Below are 13,259 nucleotides of genomic sequence, written 5' to 3'. Positions count from 1 at the left end.
GTTCAACGCCTAGTGTACTATATCTCTAAAGTCTTGACCCCGTCCAAGCAACGGTATCTGCACTATCAGAAGCTTGTCTACGGGATTTATCTGACCACGAAGAAAGTTGCACATTACTTCGCAGACCACTCGGTTTAAGTCGTCAGCGATGCTCCGTTATCAGAAATCTTGAACAATCGAGATGCAACCGGTCGAGTGGCCAAGTGGGCGATTGAACTCCTCCCTTTGGATATCAAGTTCAAGGCAAAAAAGGCTATCAAGTCTCAGGAAATAGCAGATTTCCTGGCCGAATGGATAGAACAGCAGCAACCGACTCAGATTCACTCGGAGCATTGGACTATGTTCTTTGGTGGATCCAAAATATTGAATGGCTCTGGTGCTGGAGTGGTCTTGGTATCCCCAAGAGGTGACAAGCTCAGTTGTGTCCTCTAGATTCACTTTGATTCTTCAAACAATGAAGCCGAGTATGAAGCACTTCTGGATGGGTTGCGTATGGCCATCTCACTCGCTGTCCGTCGCCTAATGGTCTACGGTGACTCAGACTTGGTGGTCAATCAAGTGATGAAGGAATAGAATATCAGGAGCCCTGCTATGACTGGTTACTACAATGCAGTGAGGAAACTAGAGAAGAAGTTTGAGGGGTTAGAGCTCCACCACATACCCCGAATCAAGAATCAAGAGGCTGACGATTTGGCGAAGTTGGGTTCCACTCGGAAACCAATTCCCAGTAATGTGTTCTTAGAACATCTTCATACCCCATCAGTCCAAGAAGACCCCTTTATAGAAGAGCCCCCACAACCAATAAGTTCGACCAATCTGAGTGAGATTGAAGTTCCAACAGTGGTTGACTTGATCATGGAGGTTTTGGTGATCACTCCTAATTGGACGGTGCCTTATATTGCATATCTGCTCAGGCAAGAGCTCCCAGAGGATGAGGATGAGGCTCGTCAGATTGTCCGCCGATCCAAAGCCTTCACGGTAATAAGTGGACAGCTTTACAGAGAAAGTGTTACCGGAGTGGCACAGCGTTGAATCTCTCCAGAAGAAGGTCAATTGATCTTAAATGAGATTCACTCGGGGACCTGTGGTCACCACGCGTCCTCTCAGACCATCGTGGCCAAAGCATACCGAGCAGGATTTTATTGGCTGCGAGCGAATGAGATGGCTAAGGATATAGTTGACAAGTGCGAAGGCTGCCAATTTTACACAAACATGTCTCACAAGCCTGCGTCTGCCTTGAAGACTATCCACTCGTCTGGCCTTTTGCGGATTGGGGGTTGTACATGGTCGGGCCCTTCAAGACTGGCAGAAGCGGTTTCACTCATTTGCTCATAGCAGTCGACAAGTTCACCAAGTGGATCAAAACCAAACCTATCAAGAATCTCAAGTCAAGTATCGCCATTAGTTTCATCAGAGAGCTGGTATTCAGATATGGAATCCCTCACAACATTATCATCGATAATGGCTCCAACTTTGATTCTGATGAGTTCAGAGCATTTTGCACGTCCTAAGGCACTCGGGTCGATTACGCATCTGTTGCGCACCCGCAGTCGAATGGATAGGCAGAAAGAGCAAATGGCTTGATCCTTCAAGGACAAAAACCCCGACTGATGCGCGACCTCAAGCATGTTGCTGGAGCTTGGGTGATTGAATTGCCATATGTTCTATGGGGACTGAGAATGCCTCCCAATCGGTCGACTGACCGAACCCCTTTCTCATGGTGTATGGTGTTGAAGCCGTGCTACCGAGTGATCTGCTGCTCAATGCTCCCCTAGTGGAACTCTTCTCAGAAGCTGAAGCTGAACAAGCACGCCAAGAAGCGGTTGATCTCCTAGAGGAGGAATGAGAGATGGCTCTGATCCAGTCGACCATCTATCAACAAGACCTGCATCGGTTCCATGCTTGAAATCTCAGAGGTCGAGCATTCCAAGAGGGAGACCTTGTGCTCCGAGTGCACCAGAAATGGCCTCACAAGCTCGCTCTGGCATGGGAAGGCCCCTGCATCATCACCAAGGTGCTCCACAACGGGGCGTATCACCTCTACAATGTAGCCAAGAAAGAAGACGAGTCACATCCGTGGAATGCAGATCTGCTCCACCATTTTTATACCTAAACACTCGGATCGATGAGTTGTAATAAAGAATCCTTTAGTTTGCTTATCAAAGACATGATTTTCGCAGTATCCTAATGATTGTTGTCGCATAATCTTATGTGTTCAAATCCCGCAGTGGGTGGCTTAGCCGCGAATTCGATTCGCCTAAGTTTCAAAAAACACTCCGAGTGGAGAGAAAACCTCCCACTCGGGGGCTTAGCCGCAAATCTGATTCGCCTAAGTTTCAAAAAGCACTCCGAGTGGAGAGCAACCCTCCCACTCGGGGGCTTAGCCACCAATCCGATTTGTATAAGTTTCAAAAAACACTCCGAGTGGAGAGCAACCCTCCCACTCGGGGGCTTAGCCATGAATTCGATTCGCCTAAGTTTCAAAAAGCACTCCGAGTGGAGAGCAACCCTCCCACTCAGGGGCTTAGCCGTGATCCCGCACGCGCCTAAGTTACAAAAACACTCCGAGTGGAGAGAAACCCTCCCACTCGGGGGCTTAGCCGCGAACCTGATTCGCCTAAGTTTCAAAACACACTCCGAGTGGAGAGCAACCCTCCCACAAGGGGGCTTAGCCGCGATCCCGCACTCGCCTAACTTACAAAAACACTCTGAGTGGCGAGCAATCCTCCCACCCGGGGGCTTAGCCGCGACCCCGTATTCGCCTAAGTTTCAAAAAACTAGTCCGAGTGGAGAGCAATCCTTCCACTCGGGGGGCTTAGACGTGATCCCGCACTCGCCTAAGTTACAAAAACACTCCGAGTGGAGAGCAACCCTCCCACTCGGGGGCTTAGCCGTGATTCCGTACTCACCTAAGTTACAAAACTACTCTGAATAGGGAGCAACCCTCCCACTCGGGGGCTTAGCCGCGATCCCAAACTTGCCTAAGTTACAAAACTACTCTGAGTGGAGAGCAATCCTCCCACTCGGGGGGCTTAGCCGTGATCCCGTACTCGCCTAAGTTACAAAACTACTCCGAGTGGATAGCAATCCTCCCACTCAGGGGCTTAGCCGTGATCCCATACTCGCCTAAGTTACCAAACTACTTCAAGTGGAGAGCAATCCTTCCACTCGGGGGGCTTAGATGCGATCCCATACTCACCTAAGTTACAAAACTACTCCGAGTGGAGAGCAATCCTCCCACTCGGGGGCTTAGCCGCGATCCCGTACTCGCCTAAGTTACAAAATATACTTTGGGTGGTGAAGTACCTTCTCACTTAGAGTTGCGCCACAAGTACAACGTCTGGGTGCACACGGAGCTACACCACAAATAAAACGTCTTGCTGCTCTCGGAGCTGCGACACAAGTACAACGTCTAGTTGCACTTGGAGCTACGCCACAAATACAACGTATGGTTGCACTCGGAGCTGCGCCACAAGTACAACGTCCGGTTGCACTCGGAGTTACGCCACAAAAACAACGTTTGGTTGCACTCCACCGGTACGCGTCGGTGCTATACAAACGGTTTTTAACCCCTTTCCACGATGGCATTTGGAACCGTCGGCAAGTGAGTGTGGGCGATAGGGGGCTCCTTCCCACACGACCCAAAAACCGTCGGGGATAGGGACCCTACAGTACTCCTACTCGTTTCTGCTCGCATTGCCATCGCAGTTGGTATTTTGTGGTGCTACGTTTACGATGCGCGGCCCATCACAAATGCTTCACTATTATAGAACGTGTATGATGCGCGGCCCATCACAAACGGTTCACTGTTAAGAAGATTAGATAATTGCCGTACGAGTGTCAGACAGGATTATGAAACATCGGACCGTCGTAACATCGTCGTACATGACAACTATCGCACACGCTATTCTGTGGTGCAACATTTACGATGCATACTTCATCAGAAACAGTTCATGGTTGCAAATCGTGTACGATAAGGCAACTAACACAAATGTTTAGTTTGCCCGCACCCTATGTGATATTGTCTAACATCGCACACGCTTTGCAAACGGCAATTGTGTGCATGCTGCTTGCACATGTTTCCTCTCTGTGAACCTTCTCAGATTATGGTGTATATCACAAAAGTTTGTGTTTTACCAACCATGTGTGTCGTAACAACCTGGAGAGCGTAATTTAATTGCTGCTATTTCAAATTATACCGGATTTGAATTTGAATCTGAATGTGTGCTACATCTTTATTCATATCCATCAGGTTCGAACAACCAATGCATTATTCGATTCATAGGTACATATGTTCAAGAATTACATAAGAACCAAATAAAGGATGGTTCACCACAATTCTATACTTGAACTATTAAAGACGGTAAAGAAAGAGGCGAAATACATTATGGTTGCTGGACAAGGTGAAGCGGAATGCCCATATTGTGCCCTCCTCCATGCAGAAGGCACGCACGACTCTAGTCCAACCCCTTGTGATGGCCGACCGCCCATTCTTCACGGTCTTCATGAAAACATCTAGATAATCATCGTGTTCTGGTAGAAATACTTTAACCTTTGCATGCCCACCAATCATGTTGTTTGAGAGGTAATCTTGAGTAAACTGCTTTAGCAACCACTACAAAGGAAAAAGCTTCATACATTGTCATCTAACACAACTCATTATGGGCAGTAAAAAGAAGGCTGCAGAGTTCTTACTTACCATCCTGTAGTTCGTTGTTGTCTTGGATAAAGTGTAAACAAATAGTTTAATTGCCATCTTTAGACCCATTTTACTAACAATCTTTATCAGCTTCCTCACTTGATGCTGGTTCATCGATATCTCATTGCCCCATACGTAGAAAGGGTCGAAGCGCGAATCTTTACCAATGACATATGTACCTAAAAGCACCAAGTTAATATTAGAAGCTAAACAGCAATTGCACAATGATGTAGTACAACACTCATTTATAATATGTCTATATACATCTGTATGTGGTAGTCCATTTGAGATCTCTAAAAATACAAATATTTAGGAACGGAGGGAGTATCTTATAACATCCAATATACTCACATATTAGATGAATTAACATCTTATATTATGGGCCGGAAGGAGTTTAGTGCATTCTTACAAATTATCGGCTGATTAACTGCTGTTGTATCCATGGGTTACAGTTAGTTTGAGCTAGTTCAGGCTCAAATAGCCCTAAAGTATATCTAAACGTGAGGGCTAGTTTGAGCTAGTTGCATCTATAACCCACCCAAAAAAACAATCCAACCCAAGAGGTGCTAATTGGAGCTAGTTCTCCTAGTGCATTTATTGTCAATCTAACCCTACCATCCAAACAACTCTTTGTATGGAGTTAGTTCAGGGTTAGTCATGAGCTAGAAACTAACTCTAACCTATAGCTAAGTTGAGTATCCAAAAAGGGTTGTATTATTGTTGTTGCTAATGCTGCTCTTCTACGTATATCTAGACATCATTAGAACATTAATGTAACACTCTTCCTTGTTGCTATGTAGCCTAGGATTGCATATTTAGACATTAAGTACAGTGCATGTTGCTATGTAGCCTTAGATATATTACATATGGCCCTAGTTAACCTAACGATAAATGGGTTGCAGATATATTCAGTTAAAAGTCTGATTCACCGATTAGTCCCTTACCAGCCGCCGGCCTGTATGGTACCAGCTACCGATATCCTGAACAGTGAGCCGATATAAGCCATCGGATGAAACTAACCTCGATGGAAAATAGTAGTCGTTCCAACAATTGTCCTGTGTATGATGAGGACATCAATACCATTGTTACACCCACAGCCCCTACTGTTACATATACTGGACCAATTACTAGAGCTCGCGCACGCCAATTAAATTACCAGGTACTTTCGTTTCTTGGTAATGATTCTAATGTTCATGAGATTATGATGCTGCCTAAATTGGATACATTTGTTTTGCTTTCAAATGAAGGGCCTAGCTTGGAGAAGGATGAACATTGGAGCAAGAACACGCATGAAGTTGATGGCATGCGCAAGGGGATCAAGAACGGAGTTACAAGTGATGATTTCAGGACTTTGAAGCCGCCATAAGGAGTGCATGAAGCCATGGACGAAATATACAAGATGCCACTTCATAATATTCGTCCATAGGCTATTCTAGGTGCTGCGTCACCTTATTAATGGGCCAGGCCCATGTAATTTCGAAATACTTAAGTATAGGCTATTTTTAGAGTCCGTATGTGTGGGGAAACAAGAGTTAGGGTTGGTTTCGGACCCCACCCTCAAGGGCCACGAAATTCCCCTCTCTTCCTCCATATATACAGCCCTTAGGGCGTCGTTTAGACTTTGGGTTTTGTTTAGATTAAAAGTTCGCCATAGCTGCAACTTCGCGTACTTCGTTTGTGTCCAACGACCAGACCAAGACGTCACAGAACCCCACCTTGATAAATAAAGCTTTCATCTTATATTCGCAATATCCAGATTGCAATCTCAGTTTCTTGCTTGTTCTTCGTTTGCTCGCAGGAAACAGGCCCTCATGGTCAGGTTGATCGTGCTCCGGCGTGGTCAATAACCCCTCGGAAGTTGGTTTAGCGATTGCTAAGGCGCGACATCTCGCACGTTCGTAGTCGGATCGTCAAGGTCGACTCCCACAGAAAACGATAGCCACCATCTCATCGAAACATCGGGACACCTTTGCCTCTATCAAGTGGTATCAGATTTCCAGATTGCTCGGTGAGATTTTACAGTTTTTCGTAGATTAGATCGAGTCTGTTCTTCATACCTACAGTCCACGAAAAAGCCACACAAAAAAAAAATTAGGGTTAGTTCATCATATCCGAACCAATCTGAGCCTTTGCATAATCTTTTTAGGGTTTTTGCTTTGTTGAATTTGCGGTTGCATCGTCGTGTCAAGCTGCTGGTCTTAGAGTCTAGTCTTTTAGAGTTTCGAGTTCTGGTCATAAGTTGTCACGCCGCTGCCGCACCATCATCATCGCCCATCTACCACTTTTGCTTATCCGCCACCGCTCTGAATCCTTATCCATATACCACTACCAATCCGTATCCATATAGCACCACCGCTACCATATACCACCACCGCTGCCATATACCACAACCATATATCCACCACCAATCCGAGTTCTTCTCATATTAGGTTTGTTCTTGAGATCAATCTCAATTCCGATTCGTGTTTCCTTGCCTGCGTAGGTCTCGGGAAAAAAAAGAGTCTGGAGACCCCCGGGCAGTTTTTAGGCCAAAATTTTCACGGGCAAAAATATTTTTTCCCTATCCTATTTTTAGGCTTTTCTGAGTCTTTTGAGCCACGTGCCATCATAGTGATTTTTTCTCGCACTTTTTCGTCGTCGCTGCCCTGATTTCCGAAAAAAAAGTGAAAAAAAAAATTTTCGTGCCCATCCTATCAGTTTGACAAGGGAAGAGTTTTGAGACACTCGCCATTATAGTAATTTTTCGCAAAAAAAAAGAGGAGCGCAAAAAAAAAGAGGAGCGCAAAAAAAAGCGAAAAAAAAAGTTCCAGAGTGTGCTTTTCCCTTGTTTACGTGCAGCGCCGTGATTTTGTTAGTGTTCTAGGCTCGCGTCTCTAGCACGGTCTAGCCTAGGACCAGCACAGTACCGTCGTTGAGCGTTTATTCAACTTTGCATCTCTGAATTGATTATTGCTGACCCTTTTTGCTACCATACTATAAGCCTTCCCAGCTCCACATACCTCTACGTCGTGCGTTTGACTCTCCCTGGCAATCGCTCTATCCAAGCTTTTGAGAGTTTTGACTACAACGGTTGCCGATCACCGCCTGCTGCTGGGTAAGAACTGGTAAGAATTTGAGATTTGCTTGACGGATTTGTGACACCCGCCACCACCACCTCTTGTTAGTATTCTGTAGGATCATATTCTTGTGTGTTTTCTATCGTTGCTAACCATGGCAGGATCACAAGCCGACGAGACTGACTGGGAGAACATGACGAATCAGGAGTTGCATGATAAATTTCAGCAAATGATGAATGGACAGGTGCAGGATGTGCTAAACAGATTTGAAGAGGCCATGGAGAAGATAGACGACATGGAGAAGACGTTCGAAACAAAGCTCGATAACAGGTTTAATGAATTGCTCGCGCGCCTTCCACCACCACCACCGGCTGCACCTTACGCACCTCTACAACAACAACAACGACGACTACCTACACATCGTGAAACAGCCCTCCGCCGAGCGAGCCGTCTCCCTCTTGCACCTGGCCAAACTGTTGGTGCTGCTGTTGCTACTTCTGTGGCTCCTGCTGCTGATGCGGAGGAGGATGATTTTGCTGGCGATTACGAGGATGAGGTTGATCAAAATCAGAACTACGTGCCACCACCAACACAGCAACCATCAGGTCGTCCACATGCAAATAATGGCAATGGTAGGGCTCACCCTCAGGTACGAGATCATGACCATCTCCCTAAACTAAAATTGAATATTCCACCATTTGAGGGTAGATATGTTCCTGATATATATCTTACTTGGGAGTTAGAAACTGAACAACGATTTACATGTTTACAATATCCTGAGGAGAGACGTGTTCCTGCTGCTGTTTGTGCTTTCACTAGCTTTGCATGTGTTTGGTGGTCTGAACATTGTAGATTATATCCTATTCCAGCTACTTGGGCTGCTTTGAAAACTGCTATGCGTACTCGTTGGGTTCCACCATATTATCAACGTGAATTACTTCAAAAATTGCAGCGCTTAAGACAGGGAAAAAATTCTGTAGAAGAATATTATCAGGAATTACAAACTGGCATGATTAGATGTGGTATTGTTGAGGAGAATGAAGCTATGCTTGCACATTTTATCGGTGGATTAAATAGAGAGATTCAGACCATTCTAGAGTATAAGGAGTATAATAATATCACTCGTTTATTCCATCTTGCTTGTAAAGCTGAACGTGAAGTGCGGGATCGACAGGCATTGGCGTGAACTAACTTTTATGCAGGTCAATCTTCATCATGGACACCACGTGCATCCTCTACTTCCACTGCAGCAGCACCTCCATCAGATGCCACCTCCAGCCGTGATACAAGAAAGCAGGCATAACCACCACTATCTGCCAAGAGCACACCTTCTGGGCCTGCGCAGAGGTCTTCTTCTTCCATGGCATCAACAAGGCACACAAGTGATATTATTTGTCGTCGTTGTAAGGGAAGAGGACATTTTGCGAGAGAATGCCAATCTCAGCGTGTGATGATTGTTACTGAGGATGGTGGGTATGAGTCCGCTAGTGACTATGATGAGGAGACTTTGGCTCTTATTACACGTGACGAACATGGTGGAGATGATTCTGATCATGAGACGCAATACATGGCTGCTGAAGATGCTGACATGTATGAATGTTTAGTTTCTTAATGTGTTTTGAGTGTGCAGGTTACACAAGCTAAGCAAAATCAGAGGCATAATTTGTTCCATACAAAGGGAGTTGTGAAGGAACGTTCCGTTCGTGTCATCATAGATGGAGGGAGCTACAACAACTTGGCTAGCATGGAGATGGTGGAGAAGCTATCTCTCACCACGAGACCACATCCACATCCTTACTACATCCAATGGTTCAACAACAGCGGCAAGGTTAAGGTAACACGTACTGTTCGTGTGCATTTTAGTATCTCTACATATGCTGATTATGTTGATTGTGATGTGGTGCCTATGCAAGCATGTTCCTTATTACTTGATAGACCATGGAAATTTGATGAAAATTCTGTACACCATGGTAGAATTAATCAGTATACTCTTGTTCATAAGGACAAACATATTACTTTGCTTCCTATGACTCCTGATTTCATTTTGAAAGATGATATTAATAGAGCTAATAAAGCAAAATAGGAGCAAAATAAGAGTGAAAATCAGATTGTGGCAAAAGAATTTGAGCAACAAATGAAGCCTAATAATAAACCATCTAGTGTTGCTTCTGAAATTAAATTGAAAAGTGCATGTTTACTTGCCACCAAATGTGATATTGATGATCTAGATTTTAGCAAATCTGTTCGCTATGATTTTGTGTGCAAAGAGGCATTATTTTCATTCGAGGACATGCCTTCCTCTTTGCCTCCTGCTATCACTAACATTTTGCAGGAGTTCGCTAACGCCTTTCCACAAGACGTGCTACCGGGATTACCACCTATTCGAGGGATTGAGCATCAAATTGACTTAATTCCCGGTGCATCATTACCCAACCGTGCGCCATACCGTACCAATCCAGAGGAGACGAAGGAGATTATGCGTCAAGTACAGAACTCTCGACAAAGGTTATATACGCGAATCCCTTAGTCCTTGTGCTGTTCCTATCATTTTAGTGCCGAAAAAGGATGGTACGTCGCGTATGTGCGTTGATTGTAGAGGCATTAATAATATTACTATTCGTTATCGTCATCCTATTCCTAGGCTAGATGATATGCTTGATGAATTGAGTGGCTCTACAATATTCTCCAAAGTTGATTTGCGTAGTGGTTACCATCAAATTCGTATGAAATTGGGAGATGAATGGAAAACAGCATTTAAAACTAAGTTTGGATTATATGAGTGGTTAGTCATGCCTTTTGGGTTAACTAATGCACCTAGTACTTTCATGAGGTTAATGAACGAAGTTTTACGTGCTTTCATTGGACGATTTGTGGTAGTTTACTTTGATGACATATTGATTTATAGCAAATCTTTGGAGGAACATTTGGAACATTTACGTGCTGTTTTTATTGCTCTACGTGATGCACGTTTGTTTGGTAACCTTGGAAAGTGCACCTTTTGCACCGACCGAGTATCTTTTCTTGGCTATGTTGTTACTCCACAGGGAATTGAAGTTGATAAAGCCAAGATTGAAGCTATTGAGAGTTGGCCGCAGCCCAAAACGGTCACACAAGTGAGGAGTTTCCTTGGCCTCGCTGGTTTCTATAGGCGTTTTGTGAGAGATTTCAGCACCATTGCTGCACCTCTCAACGAGCTTACAAAGAAGGATGTACCTTTTGTTTGGGGTACCGCACAGGAAGAAGCCTTCACGGTATTGAAGATTAAGTTGACACATGCTCCTTTACTCCAACTTCCAGATTTTCAATAAGATTTTGAGCTTGAATGTGATGCTAGTGGAATTGGATTAGGGGTGTGTTATTACAAGATGGAAACCTGTTGCATACTTTTCTGAAAAATTGAGTGGGGCCTAGTCTGAACTATTCTACTTATGATAAAGAATTATATGCTCTTGTTCGGACCTTAGAAACATGGCAACATTATTTATGGCCCAAGGAATTTGTTATACATTCTGATCATGAATCTTTGAAACACATTAAAAGTCAAGCAAAACTGAACCATCGACATGCTAAATGGGTTGAATTCATTGAGACTTTCCCTTATGTGATTAAACACAAGAAGGGTAAGAAAAATGTTATTGGCGGATGCATTGTCTCGTCGTTATACTATGCTTTAACAACTTGACTTTAAAATATTTGGTTTGGAGACCATCAAAGATCAATATGTGCATGATGCTGAATTTAAAGATGTATTGCAGAATTGTAAGGAAGGGAGAACTTGGAACAAGTTCGTTCTTAAAGATGGATTTGTGTTTCGTGCTAACAAGCTATGCATTCCAGCTAGCTCCGTTCGTCTTTCGTTGTTGCAAGAGGCGCATGGAGGAGTATTAATGAGACACTTTGGCGTCAAGAAGATGGAGGATATACTTGCTACACATTTCTTTTGGCCAAAGATGAGATGGGATGTTGAGCGTTTTGTTGCACGCTGCACTACATGTCAAAAAGCTAAGTCACGACTCAATCCTCATGGTTTATATATGCCTTTGCCTGTACCTAGTGTTCCTTGGGAGGATATATCTATGGACTTTTTTTAGTTTACCTCGAACAAAGAAGTGGAGGGATAGCATATTTGTTGTCATGGATAGGTTCTCGAAAATGGCACACTTTATACCATGTCATAAAAGCGATGATGATGTTAATGTTGCTGATTTATTCTTTTGTGAAATTATTCGCTTGCATGGTGTGTCAAATACTATTGTTTCATATCGTGATACTAAATTTCTTAGCCACTTTTGGAGATGTTTATGGGCTAAGTTGGGGACTAAATTGCTTTTTAGTACTACTTGTCACCCCCAAACTGATGGACAAACTGAAGTAGTCAATAGAACATTGTCTACTATGCTTAGGGCTGTTTTGAAAGAATAACAAGAAAATGTGGGAAGAATGCTTGCCTCATATTGAATTTGCTTATAATCGTTCATTGCATTCTACTACTAAGATGTGCCCTTTTGAAATTGTGTATGGTTTCCTACCTCGTGCACCTATTGATTTGTTGCCTCTTCCATCTTCGGAGAAGGTTAATTTTGATGCTAAAGAACGTTCTGAATTGATTTTAAAAATGCATGAGTTAACTAAGGAAAACATTGAGCGTATGAATGCTAAATATAAACTTGCTGGAGATAAGGGTAGAAAACATGTTGTGTTTGCACCTGGAGATCTTGTTTGGTTACATTTGCGTAAAGATAGATTTCCTAATCTGCGCAAATCAAAGCTAATGCCACGTGCTGATGGTCCTTTTAAGGTTTTTAGAGAAAATAAATGATAATGCATATAAACTTGAGCTACCTGCAGATTTTGGGGTTAGTCCCACTTTTAATATTGCAGATTTGAAGCCTTATTTGGGTGAGGAAGATGAGCTTCCGTCGAGGACGACTTCATTTCAAGAAGGGGAGGATGATGAGGACATCAATACCATTGTTACACCCACAGCCCCTACTGTTACATATACTGGACCAATTACTAGAGCTCGCGCACGCCAATTAAATTACTAGGTACTTTCGTTTCTTGGTAATGATTCTAATGTTCATGAGATTATGATGCTGCCTAAATTGGATACATTTGTTTTGCTTTCAAATGAAGGGCCTAGCTTGGAGAAGGATGAACATTGGAGCAAGAACACGCATGAAGTTGATGGCATGCGCAAGGGGATCAAGAATGGAGTTACAAGTGATGATTTCAGGACTTTGAAGCCGCCATAAGGAGTGCATGAAGCCATGGACGAAATATACAAGATGCCACTTCATAATATTCGTCCATAGGCTATTCTAGGTGCTGCGTCACCTTATTAATGGGCCAGGCCCATGTAATTTCGAAATACTTAATTATAGGCTATTTTTAGAGTCCGTATGTGTGGGGAAACAAGAGTTAGGGTTGGTTTCGGACCCCACCCTCAAGGGCCACGAAATTCCCCTCTCTTCCTCCATATATACAGCCCTTAGGGCGTCGTT

The sequence above is a fragment of the Triticum urartu genome, chromosome 6, assembly GCF_003073215.2.
Source record: "Triticum urartu cultivar G1812 chromosome 6, Tu2.1, whole genome shotgun sequence".
Taxonomy (NCBI): Eukaryota; Viridiplantae; Streptophyta; class Magnoliopsida; order Poales; family Poaceae; genus Triticum; species Triticum urartu.
This window is presented reverse-complemented; position numbering follows the sequence as displayed.